Below are 11,741 nucleotides of genomic sequence, written 5' to 3' on the forward strand. Positions count from 1 at the left end.
ACCTTCTGTACTAACTATGCGATATAACAAGTGTTCATGATCATAGTGATCTCTCAACAAATTCCTTTACTTCTATTTGATTGATCAAATTTTGGAAAATGGAAACAACTGAAAAAGGAGTAATAAAGTTATGGTGGTATTCAGAATGGGAACACATTCGTAATACTAAGGTTGACGTGGTTAATAAAAGGTTATAGAACGCTAACGAGCAAAAGTATAACCAGTATAATATTAGGAACGGAAGGTAGTAGCGATTACGAACTGGAAAAGAATGGGTATTGAGAAGCAAAAGTTCTAATGATAAAAGCTATAATGAGAGTCTATGCAATAGACTTGAAAGAATTTGGAATGATCACTTAACACGGATTGAGTTTTCTTACGACAATAGATCATATGTCAGTATTGAGGTATCGCCTTATGAGATCCTTGAGGGAAGACAATGTCGATCTCCCTTATGTTAGGATGAAGTTGTAGAGCGCAAGATGCTCGGACCCGCAGTAGTCCAAAGGACCAAGGATATGATAGATCTAATCAGAGGACGGCTGGTAGTAGCCCAAGATGGACATGATAAGTATGTTGATTTGACACGAAAGGATAAAGAGTATGAAATAGGGGACCTAGTAATGTTATAGGTATCCCTTGGAAAGGATTGATGAGGTTCGGAAGGAAAGGAAAGCTAAGTCTACAATTTGTTGGACCCTTGGATATATTAAGACGTTTGGGAAGTTAGCATATGAGCTAGCCCTAACCCCCGAACATGTAGTAAGTTCATAGCGTGTTCCACATATCAATGTTAAGGAAGTGTAATTCAGATGCCAGATAAATAGAGGCATATGAGCGCATAGATATGCAACCCGACGTAACCTATATGGAGCAACCAGGAAGGGTTATAGAGTCAAAAGGAACAAGTGCTTAGGAGAAGGATTATCAAACTAGGCAGAGTTTGGTGGTAGGACCACAATGTGGAAAAATTTACTCGAGAGTTAGAAAGTGCAATGCTAAGAGAGTATCCCTATTTATTTTCAATTTGATTCCGGGACGGAATCCTTTTAAGGAGGGGAGACTGTAATAACCCCAATTTTTGAGAAATTTTGAAGCCCTTATGAATAGTGTTTTTGCTGAACGAGAAAACTTTTCATGTCACGCTATGTAGGGGTTCTGTTATTGATCTTATGGGATATTATTAGTACTCTATGAAGTATATAAGTGTATGTAAAGATCGTCAGAATCCAATTCCGAACACTTTGGTTTTTCCCGGAAATCCACAAGATACGGAAAGATTTGAGAAAAAGGTAACAGGATAAAAAGGATTTAAATAAAAGGATTATAGGAGAGGATCATAAAAGGAATATAATATATTGAGAAAGGTTAAGGGAACCTAAGTAATAAGATCCCGGGTATGATCCCTCAAACGATAAACGAAAACGAAAGTTAAGCGAACCGTATAACAGATCAGCGGTCATTAGGCAAACGATTAGGAAGTTAATCAAAGGGATTAGTGGGAATGATGTCATCCAACCAATAGAAAGAGGACAAGGAAGGGAGGATGACATCATGAGGATGACATAGGCATGACAAGAAAGGAAGGAGATGTGGTGACTTTTTAACCACACAAAACCAAGGGCAACTAGGTAATTCACTAAAGCAAACAACAAAAATCAACCAACCAAGTAAATCATTTCATTTCACCAAACAAAACACAAAAATCTCTCTTCTTCTTCTTCTTCAAGCTCTCGGGTGCATTTCTTAAAATTTGAAAGTCCAAGCTCCTCCACTTACTATTTAGCAAGGTAATTATCTAAGCTTCCCCATGGATAGTTACATACTTCCTATAAGTTTAAGCTTCTAATTCCAAGCCAATCTTTTTCTATAAATCATGAAAGAAGATGGTGAATAGTGTTTTCAAGAACTAAAATTTGTGTTCTTGAAGTTTTGTTTAGATTAAGCTTGGATAAGGGCTTTAAAGGTGATTCCAAGCCATTCTCTTGATTCTCCACTCTCCAAGGAAGGTATAAACTACAAACCCTAGCTTTAGTTTTGAGTAATTAGGATTGAATGTGTTTGATATAGCATATGTGAAGCATGATGCTTGATTGGTTGAGGTTTGGTTGAGTTTGTAGAGATTAGTTGGTTTTATTGCATTGTTGGAGTTGTAAATCTTGGTAATTAGTTAAAGAACCTAAGTAAAGCCTTTAGTTCATGTGAGGAATAAGTATAAATGGTTAATGTGGATTTTTTGGGGCTGTTATGATGTGGTTTGGAGGGATATTGGTTGTATGATTGATTTGGGGTTGATTTGTGGTTGGTATTGAATGGTTTAAAGTTTGGGAAATCGCGTAAACATAGTCGTCGTAACGTCCGATTTCCTGTAGACTGTTTTTGTGCATAACATTAGGACCCGAGAACCCCCTGCTAGATTATGACCACTGCCATGTTTAGATAGCTCACGTTACGAGCTTCGTTTTGATATGTAGTTCGTTCGATTCCGATGCACGGTTTAGGAGAAACGACCGTTTCAAGTAACGGCGTTTCGCGAACGAAACTTTTCCCCTCGCCTTACTTCGAAACATAGGTTAAAGACCAAAAAGGGTTAATTAATGTATGAAAAAATTATGGTAAGTGTGTTAGGCAGTTGGTAAGACACTCGCGAAGGAATCGCTTTAAAACTCGTAAAGGTTAAATTATTAAAAATGGTGGAGCCGAGGATACCCGAGTGACTTAAGCAAATCAGTGAGCGCAAAACAAGCGTTAGAGTCTAAGTTAGTTAAAGTATAGATTTACAAGTGATTTTGGTTTAATTCCAACTTACTTGTTGTTTATAGGTTACCATACTCGTCCCGAGCCTTTTATCACCCCAAGTCGCTCAGGCAAGTATTCTATCCGTTATACTGTTGTTGTGATGTATACACTTGTATATGCATTATCTTGCGATAGATGCATGATGTTTATATTAGCAAATGTTGCAATATATTGAAGCATGCTGCTATGGTATATATATGCATGCCTGTTTCATATTCTTTCCATATATAATTGTTGATTCAGTTGATAATACCTATGCTAGAGGATAGCGGTAACTTGCATATACCCTTAGTATAGGGACCCAAAGGTGGAAATATTTTCTAAAACCGGGAGTCGAGGATCCCGAGTAGATTTTGTATATGTGGATATATATATATATATATATACTTATATATATATATATATATATATATATATGGTTATAGTTTTCCAAACTATTAATCGAATAAGGTTTATTCGATTACTTTAACTTTATTTTATTATTGAATATTATTTCGAATATTATTCGAAGGCGTATGACTCCTTTTGTTTATTTATCTGAATATTATTTGAATATTCATTCGAGGGCTTATGACTCAGTTTATATTATTTAATGAATATTATTTGAATATTCATTTGAGGATCTATGACTCCGATTATTTGCTGAGATATATTCTTTATTTTATTAAAGAATAAGGTGTAAATAATCAAACTTATTTTCGATTATTCAAATAAAGATAATACTTTCATATAAGTATATCTTTGGTTATTTAATACTCGTTTCAAGTATAAGTTTTAAAACTTCTACTTCAATTATTTTTATAAAAGATTATTCTTTATGGGAATATTATTTAAATAATAATATTCAGTCATTTTCTAAATATTCTGGGGACTGATTTACTTCATTAAATCAGTTTTACTCCAAACACTCTTTAAAGTGTTTTCGAGTCTTCAAAATGATTTTTAAAAGTTAGAGCGGATCCCAAAACTCATTTTTATATTTAAGATCTTCCTTTTAAAGGGGACTTAAATACTCGTTCAAAACCTGGGGAATCCGGCTCTGTGGTGTATTTTATATTCGCAACAAGGTTGCAGTTTTGGTAAATGAATTGATTACTTACCCAACGTTCGGGAAGTAAGTCCATCTATTGAGTCGGCATAAGCAACATGGGCTCAGTGGGCGTCCATGATAGTGTAAGTGGCTCAGTGGGAGTCCATCAAATGCATAAGTGGCTGAGTGGCAGTCCAGCATAGGTCCTAATGCGACCAGGGTGATGACCAGTGGGGAATTCGTCCATCTACTAGTAGAAAAGGTTACTTATGGGTATCTTTGCCTGATCAGCAAGATATCTGGTTTATGCCAAAGGTTTTCTTTTCCTTCCAAATTCATTGGATATTGCAACTCTGTTCATACTTTACATAACAGAGGTTCCAGGAAATGCTTTAGAGATATATATATGTGGATATATATATATATATCAGGACTAAATAAAGTATCTCATAACTTTTTCATTCAATAATATTTCAAAGATTGAATCTATTCAAGTCTTAACTTGTGGTCTCATCTATGGGATGTTTTTCTTAAAACTTATAATACTTTGAACGGTGGTAGTTCAAGTAGCTTTATAAATGATATAAGTATAGTGAAGTATTTGGTAACTTCATCCCTTGTTTTAAAACTTATATCCAGTAAGTAATTACCTTACTCACGATAAAGATTCTAGTAAGTATCCATTTAGATACTTATATTATTGTTATCACTATATATATTATCTTGCGAGCTGTAAGGCTCACTCTTGCTTTATTTCTTCATCACACAACAACAGTTAGGAAAGATGGCCAGACTCCAGCAGACCCAGCGCAAGCGCGTGGGAAGCATCCCGCGTCTTCCCGATGATGTTGTGGCTGCTATAGCTGCAGAGGTAGATCTATTGGTAGATCAGGCATTCTACTTTTGAGAATCAAATTATGTATAATTATAACTTGTGGCAGATAATGGCAATTAACTGTAAATTTATCAAGTCATCATTTTGGGTTGTAATAACTTTTAAATTGTGGATTCAAAGACTTGTACTTATTTAAATTTCATCTCTGAGACTATAACGGGTTGTGGTGTGTGTTAGTGTGGGGTCACAGCATAAGGTTATTATTATTAATTAAGTGAAGTGATATTGTGGAAAGAAAGACCGTGACGACCCGGATCCCCGACCCCGGATCTGGGGGGTGTTACAAAGAAGGAGAAATAAGGGGAAATAAGCAACAGAGTGGGAGAAGAGAGAACAGATTCAAGAAGGAGAGTGGAGAAGTTGAGAGTAATCAACAGGAACGAGAGGAAGAAGATAAACAAGGATGAGATTTCTGTTCAGTACATTTTTTTATTTTTATTATTGTTCTTTCTCCCACACCACAGTAACACAATAAACTTTTGCCACGTATCTGGGAGATAGCCAAAATCTTGCCACGCGTCTTTTTTTCCTCTTCTGGCAGCCTTATTTGATCCTGTTTTTGCAATTTAACGAGCCATTGCGCGAATAAAAATAATCCCAAAAAATTCCAAATTAATTTTAAAACATCAAAAATAATTCAAGGTTATTAAAATAAAATTTTCATAATTTTTAAAGTATTTTTGAAACGCAATTCATACCCGCATTTGACGATTAAACGAACCAACGCGCGGGTGAATTTACTCCCAAAAATTCCCAAAATAATTTTAAAATTCAAATAATATTATAAACTTAATAAAATATAAATTTTGCAATTTTTAAAGAATCTCAGAATTAAATACGGGTTTTACAAATAAATACAGTCATAAAATTATACGGGGTTAAATAATTGATGAAATATTGATTTCTAAATTTTATAAAATCCCAAAAATAACTATTATAATTATAAAACCACAAAAACGATTTTAGAGACATTCGAAATATATATATACAAATACATTTGCATTAAATCAACTTTTAAAAGTGAAAACAATTCAATACAATTCCATAATTAATTACGGGGACAACCCGGTACACCATAAATCACACATACATAATAATAAAATAAAATCGAGCTTACAAAAACTATACACATACTTTATTTATTTAATACTTCCACAATTACGTATTTAAGTAATTCAAAAATACACGAGTTGTTATATGTTATAAGTCATTATGCGTTTATCATTTATTCTGTTTATAAACTTGTGATTGTTTTGATTAAAGATAAGTTATGGTTATTGATCTAGTATCGAGAGTATATCTGTTAAGCATCCCACACACGCACGTTCTGGTTTGTGAGTTAATTTATGAGATTTATTCGAACTCTGTTTTGAGTTATTGTATTCTTATAAGCGTTGGCTTATTCATTTGGTTATGGTTATTCTGAGGGGATTGATTACATTATCATTTAGTTGCATTCACGTAGTTGCATTCATGCATTAGGTTTGTTTTATAGTTTTGAGTCTGTTTATGATTAAGGACAAGCATCGATTCAAGTTTGGGGGTGTGATAAATGGATTTCATATCTACTTGGAACACTTTATTCCAAACATAAGTTGGTGTTTTGGACTCAAATTATTGGTATTTTTTATGTGTTTTTGTGTTATTGCATAGTAGGCAGTAGTTGGAGGAAGAAGAAGCTTTTCAAAGACATATGCTGAAAAGAGATCAGAATTAGAATCCGAGGCCATTCTCAAGTTGTATAGAATCTCATTAGCTTCGTGTGGGTAGTTGAATCGCCTAATTCTGACGAGCAGAACTCAAGATACGACCAAAAGAAGAAATGTCAGAATTTTTCCAGAATGTCAGCGGCCGCGCCAGAACCAGCGCGCCCGCGCCAGAACTAGCGCGCCTGCGCCGCTCAAAACACTATTCCAGCGCGGCCGTGGCCGAAAACAGCGTGTCTGCGCCTGGTTTCTGCCCCAGAATCCTGATTTTAGTCGAAATTGAAGATTTTGAGAGTCCTGGTCATCTTGGAGCCTATATATACCAATGAAAAAATGTTTTTAACAACAAGGAGTGAGGGGAGAGCAATAAGAAGACCTAGAGAGCATGAGAAGGCTACGGAGAGGAAGACTTTTGTTTTCTTTAATTTAGGCGATACTTGGATGCTTGTTTTCGATTTATCTTTGAACCCTAGCACTCTTATATTATTTATTATCATGATTTCATTGGAACCCATGGTGACGATGAGTTCGTTTATGAACTATTCGTTATCGTGGGGTTCTAACGGATTTACCTATGGATTTCTATAGTTAATTTGTTCAATATCTTGGTGTGTGATGATTGATTGATATCCTAGTATTGGTTGTGCTTATTCATCTTATGTGTGTAGCTAACATATAAAATAGTGTGTAGCTAACATATAAGATAGTGTGTCAATCTCTATTGAAGCGATAGTGAATATAGAGGTTTAGAACTTGCCATGCTAGCAGAGGTTCATGTGTTATTGTTATGCATGATTCGTAGGTAACTTTAACCATCTTACTTGCCCTATGTAATCACGATAGATAACTTGCGCATTAAACGATTATATTTTTAATTCTTATAGACATATAAGGACTAAGCATAATTAGTGTCTATTCAACTTCTATCTCTTTTGTGGATGCTTGGTAGTAGGGTCTTCGTACAACGAAAGTTGGCGTTTACTAGTTTCGTGTTATCTGATTAGTGTCATCACCATTAAATACTAAGGTTAAGAACAAAAAGGCTATTGAATGAAGTATTTAATGAAGTATTTAATAAAGTTCCCATGTTTGTCATATATTAATTTAACCATTCTTGTTCTCTTAGTTATAATTGTTAGTATAATTCTTAGTTATAAACAATCTCAACTTGTTATTTTTCTTAGCATTGAACGATAACCATACATTGTTGCATAGGTGCATAAATTGAACCTAACCTAAACTAGTCTATGTGGGAACGAATCTAATTTATCTCTTATACTACTAGCAAACGCGTATACTTACGTGAATTTTAGCGCGTATTTTCGCCCTAACAAGTTTTTGGCCCGCTGTCGAGGACTCGGTGTTAATTTTATTTATGTGCTTGTCATCAGTGGTCATTAAAGTTCACTGGCTCAGATTTTTTTCTTTCACGGTTTACTTGTTTGTGTTCTAGGTACTCATTATAATGGGAGATCCAGCAGCACGAACGAAAGCCTTGATGGATTTTTCTCAACCCAAGATCAATGACATTCAATTTAGCATTGTCAGGCCAGCTATCACAGCTAATACCTTTGAGATCAAGCCTGGCATAATTCAGATGGTACTTAATTCAGTCCAGTTTGGGGGTTCTCCAACGGAAGATCCCAATACGCACATTAGGGATTTTATAGAGATCTGTGATACCATCAGGTTCAATGGTGTGTATGAGGATGCAGTGAAACTGAGATTATTCTCATTCTCTCTGAGGGACAAGGCTAAGGGCTGGTTACACTCTCTACCAGCTAGTTCGATTGCTACTTAGGAAGATCTTGCTCAAAAGTTTCTCACTAAATTCTTCCCTATGGCGAAGATAGCTGCAATTAGAAATGCTATTACTCAATTTGCGTAGCAAACGGGAGAATCTCTATGTGAAGCTTGGGAGCGCTACAAGGAGATGCTTAGGAAGTGTCCTCATCATGGAATTCCTAATTGGATGATCATCAATTGCTTCTATAACGGTTTGGGAGCACAGTCAAGACCCATGCTTGATGCAGCATCAGCTGGAGCATTATAGGCAAGAAGCTATGAGGAATCTTATGATCTAATTGAACTGATGGCTGCTAATGAATACCAATATCCAACTCAGAAATTGCCATAGGGCAAGGTAGCAGGAGTTCTTGAAGTGGGTACAACTACGACTATCACTGCTCAACTAAAGGCGTTGTCTATGAAGATCGATTTACTGGATAACTATGGTGTTAAGCAGGTAACTAGTGTTTGTGAGCTGTGTACAGGTCCACATGTGACGGAGCAATGCCCTATATCTAGTGACTCAGCTCAGTTTTTGAGCAACTTTCAGAGATCGCAGCAGCCAGTTCCGGCCACTTATCATCCTGATAACTGGAATCATCCTAAAGTTAGTTGGAGTAACAATCAGAATGCGATGCAATAGCCATTTCAGTAGTTTGGAAACAAGCAATTTAATTCTCCTGGTTTTCAGCAACAATTTGCACCAAGACAATAATTCCAACTTCAACAACAAACTCATGATGCAGGTCAAATTTCGAATAAAAAATCTGAATTGGAGGAGTTGAGGCTTTGCAAAAACCAGGCACTTATATGCCAAAACCAGGCTGTTTCTATCAAGAATCTGGAGAATCAGATAGGACAAATTGCTAACGCCTTATTGAACCGACTACCAAGAATGCTTTCTAGTGATACAGAAGTTCCAGGCAAGAGGGAAGCAGAAGAGCATGTTAAGGCGATTATATTGAGGTCTGGGAAGGTTGCAAGCCCTGAAAAATCTCAAGTTCCAGAATCTGAAGTTTTGGTTGAAGAAGGTGTGCAGAACGAAGCAAAAGTGGAATCAAGGAAGAAAATTGTGGAACACACTCCTCCTGAGGGTAATACAATAGAGAAACAGGTCTATCATCCACCTTATTTTCCTAAAAGGCTGCAGAAGCAGAAGTTGGATAAGCAATTTGCTAAGTTTCTGGAGGTGTTCAAGAAACTTCATATCACCATACCTTTCATTGAAGCTCTTGAACAGATGCCTAGCTATGCGAGGTTTATGAAAGGTATTCTCTCTCGGAAAGTGAAGCTCGATGACTTAGAGACCATTGCTCTTACGGAGGAATGTAGTGTTGTGCTGCAACAGAAGTTCCCTCCGAAGCTTAAAGATCCTGGAATCTTCACTATTCCTTGAACTATTGGAAACTTGTCGTTCAACAAATGCTTGTGTGATTTGGGAGCTAGCATCAATCTGATGCCCTTGTCTATCTTCAAGAAGCTTGGTCTACCTGATCCGAAACCGATATATATGTCATTGCAACTAGCTGATCGTTTCATCGCTTATCCGCGAGGAATAGTGGAGGATGTCTTGGTCAAGGTGGACAAACTCATCTTCTCTCCTGATTTTGTAATTCTGGACTTTGAGGAAGATAAGAAGATTCCCATCATCTGGGAAAGACTATTCTTGGCTACAAGCAGAACTGTGATCGATGTGCAAAAAGGAGAGCTTACAATGAAGGTTCATGATCAAAAGGTCACTTTTAATGTGTTCAAGGCAATAAAGTTACCCACAGCTAAAGAGGAGTGCTTTAAAGTAGAGTGGGTCGAATTTGTCATGAATTCAGAGCCTGAGCAATTTCCAAAGTCAGATACCTTAGAGAGATCTTTAATAGGGGAATCAGTTATTGAAGATGAAAAAGGAGCAGAGCAAATGCAGGTTTTCAATGCACCTCCGTGGAAGAGGAAGTTGGATATGCCATTCGATTCTCTTGGTTTAGCAGAGCTGAAAATTTCTCAGGAGCATTTTGAACCATCAATGGGAGAAGCTCCCACACTTGAGCTCAACCGACTGCCAGATCACTTGGGTTATTCATTCTTAGGTACACCGGGGTTGGGATATATTTTTGATGATGTAGAGAGTGGATGGACGGATCTTCCCGTGCCTATAGAGGTTTCTTCTCAAGTGTAACAGGTAGTTGATAGGACTGGTGTTGGTGATGAGCAGTACAGGCGAGTGACTAGGCGTATGGAGGCCATGCATGACATTCACCATCGTTTTGATGCAGATTTGACACAAGCTTTGGGCACTATTTTTCGAGCCATTGGTGTCGAGGTTGATTGGCCACCTGATCCTCCACCCTAGGAGGGTGATCTTTCCAACGACTAGGTATGCTTAGAATCCTTATTATTACCTTAAATGAGGACATTGAAAATTTTAAGTTTGGGGCTGATAATGTATGGATAGTTCGTGTTTGTCCATATAGATTCATATAGATTCATATTGCATGTAGAGTTGTTAGGTCATTTTTATTTTTGCATGATTATTCATATAGGTCATATTTGTTTGCATTTTTATTTGTGTTATTGAGTGAGTTCATTTAGTTGCATGTGCATGCATATAACATGATCCCTTAGGTTGAGCTATTTCTGATTGATTGGTTGATGTTGATGTGAGTGTAGTGATGACGAATAAAGGGATGTTTAAGTCCTAATGAATTGATTTGCATGCCAAAAATAAAAAAAATTCACAAAGTCTTATAGGTTTTCTTTTGAACTAGATCATGATCATACCTGTTTATTTGTTGAGATTTAATCACTTGGTTATATTTAGAATTTTTTCTATTCTCATAATGATATAAGAACACTGATTTTTAAACTGGAGAAAAACTTGAATTTCATTGCTTGTTGTAAATAAGGCTAGGTGTCAAATGGATAGTAGCCGGCTCATATTTTTATGAGTACTCTAGGATTGAATGAGATGGAGCGAAACACACTCATTCAGAAATTTAAAAAAAAAAAAGAGAAAAAAAATATGTGTTAATGCATAATTGATCGAGAGTGAGCTCTTTAATACTCGAGTTATTAACTTCTTAGGGGACTTTGTGCCTAGTGACCTAAGACTTTTCATATTCTGGGATCCGCTAACCTAACGCTCGCTACATGGGTATTATTGCATAAGTCTTTTGGGACCTCATTCATTGCATGATCAAATAAGCATATTTTTTATGTGTACAATAATAGCGTGAATCCTTGTATAACTCTAGTAGGATGAAGATGTTATGAGTCATTATGCGTTTATCGTCTACTCTGTTTATAAACTTGTGATTGTTTTGATGATAGACAAGTTATGGTTATTGATCTAGTATCGAGAGTAAATCTGTTAATCATCCCACACACGCACGTTCTGGTTTGTGAGTTGATTTATGACATTTATTCTAACTCTATTATGAGTTATTGCATTCTTAGAGGCGTTGTCTTATTCATTTGGTTATGGTTATTCTGAGGGGATCGATTGCATTATCATTTAGTTGCATTCACGTAG

The 11,741-nt window shown here is 36.2% G+C and overlaps 1 non-coding gene across 1 annotated transcript; it reads right to left on the reverse strand.

The window, feature by feature from the left end:
- Nucleotides 1-8,285: 8,285 nt before the first annotated feature.
- On the reverse strand, nucleotides 8,286-8,392 carry LOC141675785 (small nucleolar RNA R71). The gene has a single exon (XR_012556420.1). It is a non-coding gene; the product is annotated as a small nucleolar RNA R71 (small nucleolar RNA).
- Between the last annotated feature and the right edge of the window lie 3,349 nt (nucleotides 8,393-11,741).

Source organism: Apium graveolens, chromosome 7 (genome assembly GCF_009905375.1).
Source record: "Apium graveolens cultivar Ventura chromosome 7, ASM990537v1, whole genome shotgun sequence".
Classification (NCBI taxonomy): domain Eukaryota; kingdom Viridiplantae; phylum Streptophyta; class Magnoliopsida; order Apiales; family Apiaceae; genus Apium; species Apium graveolens.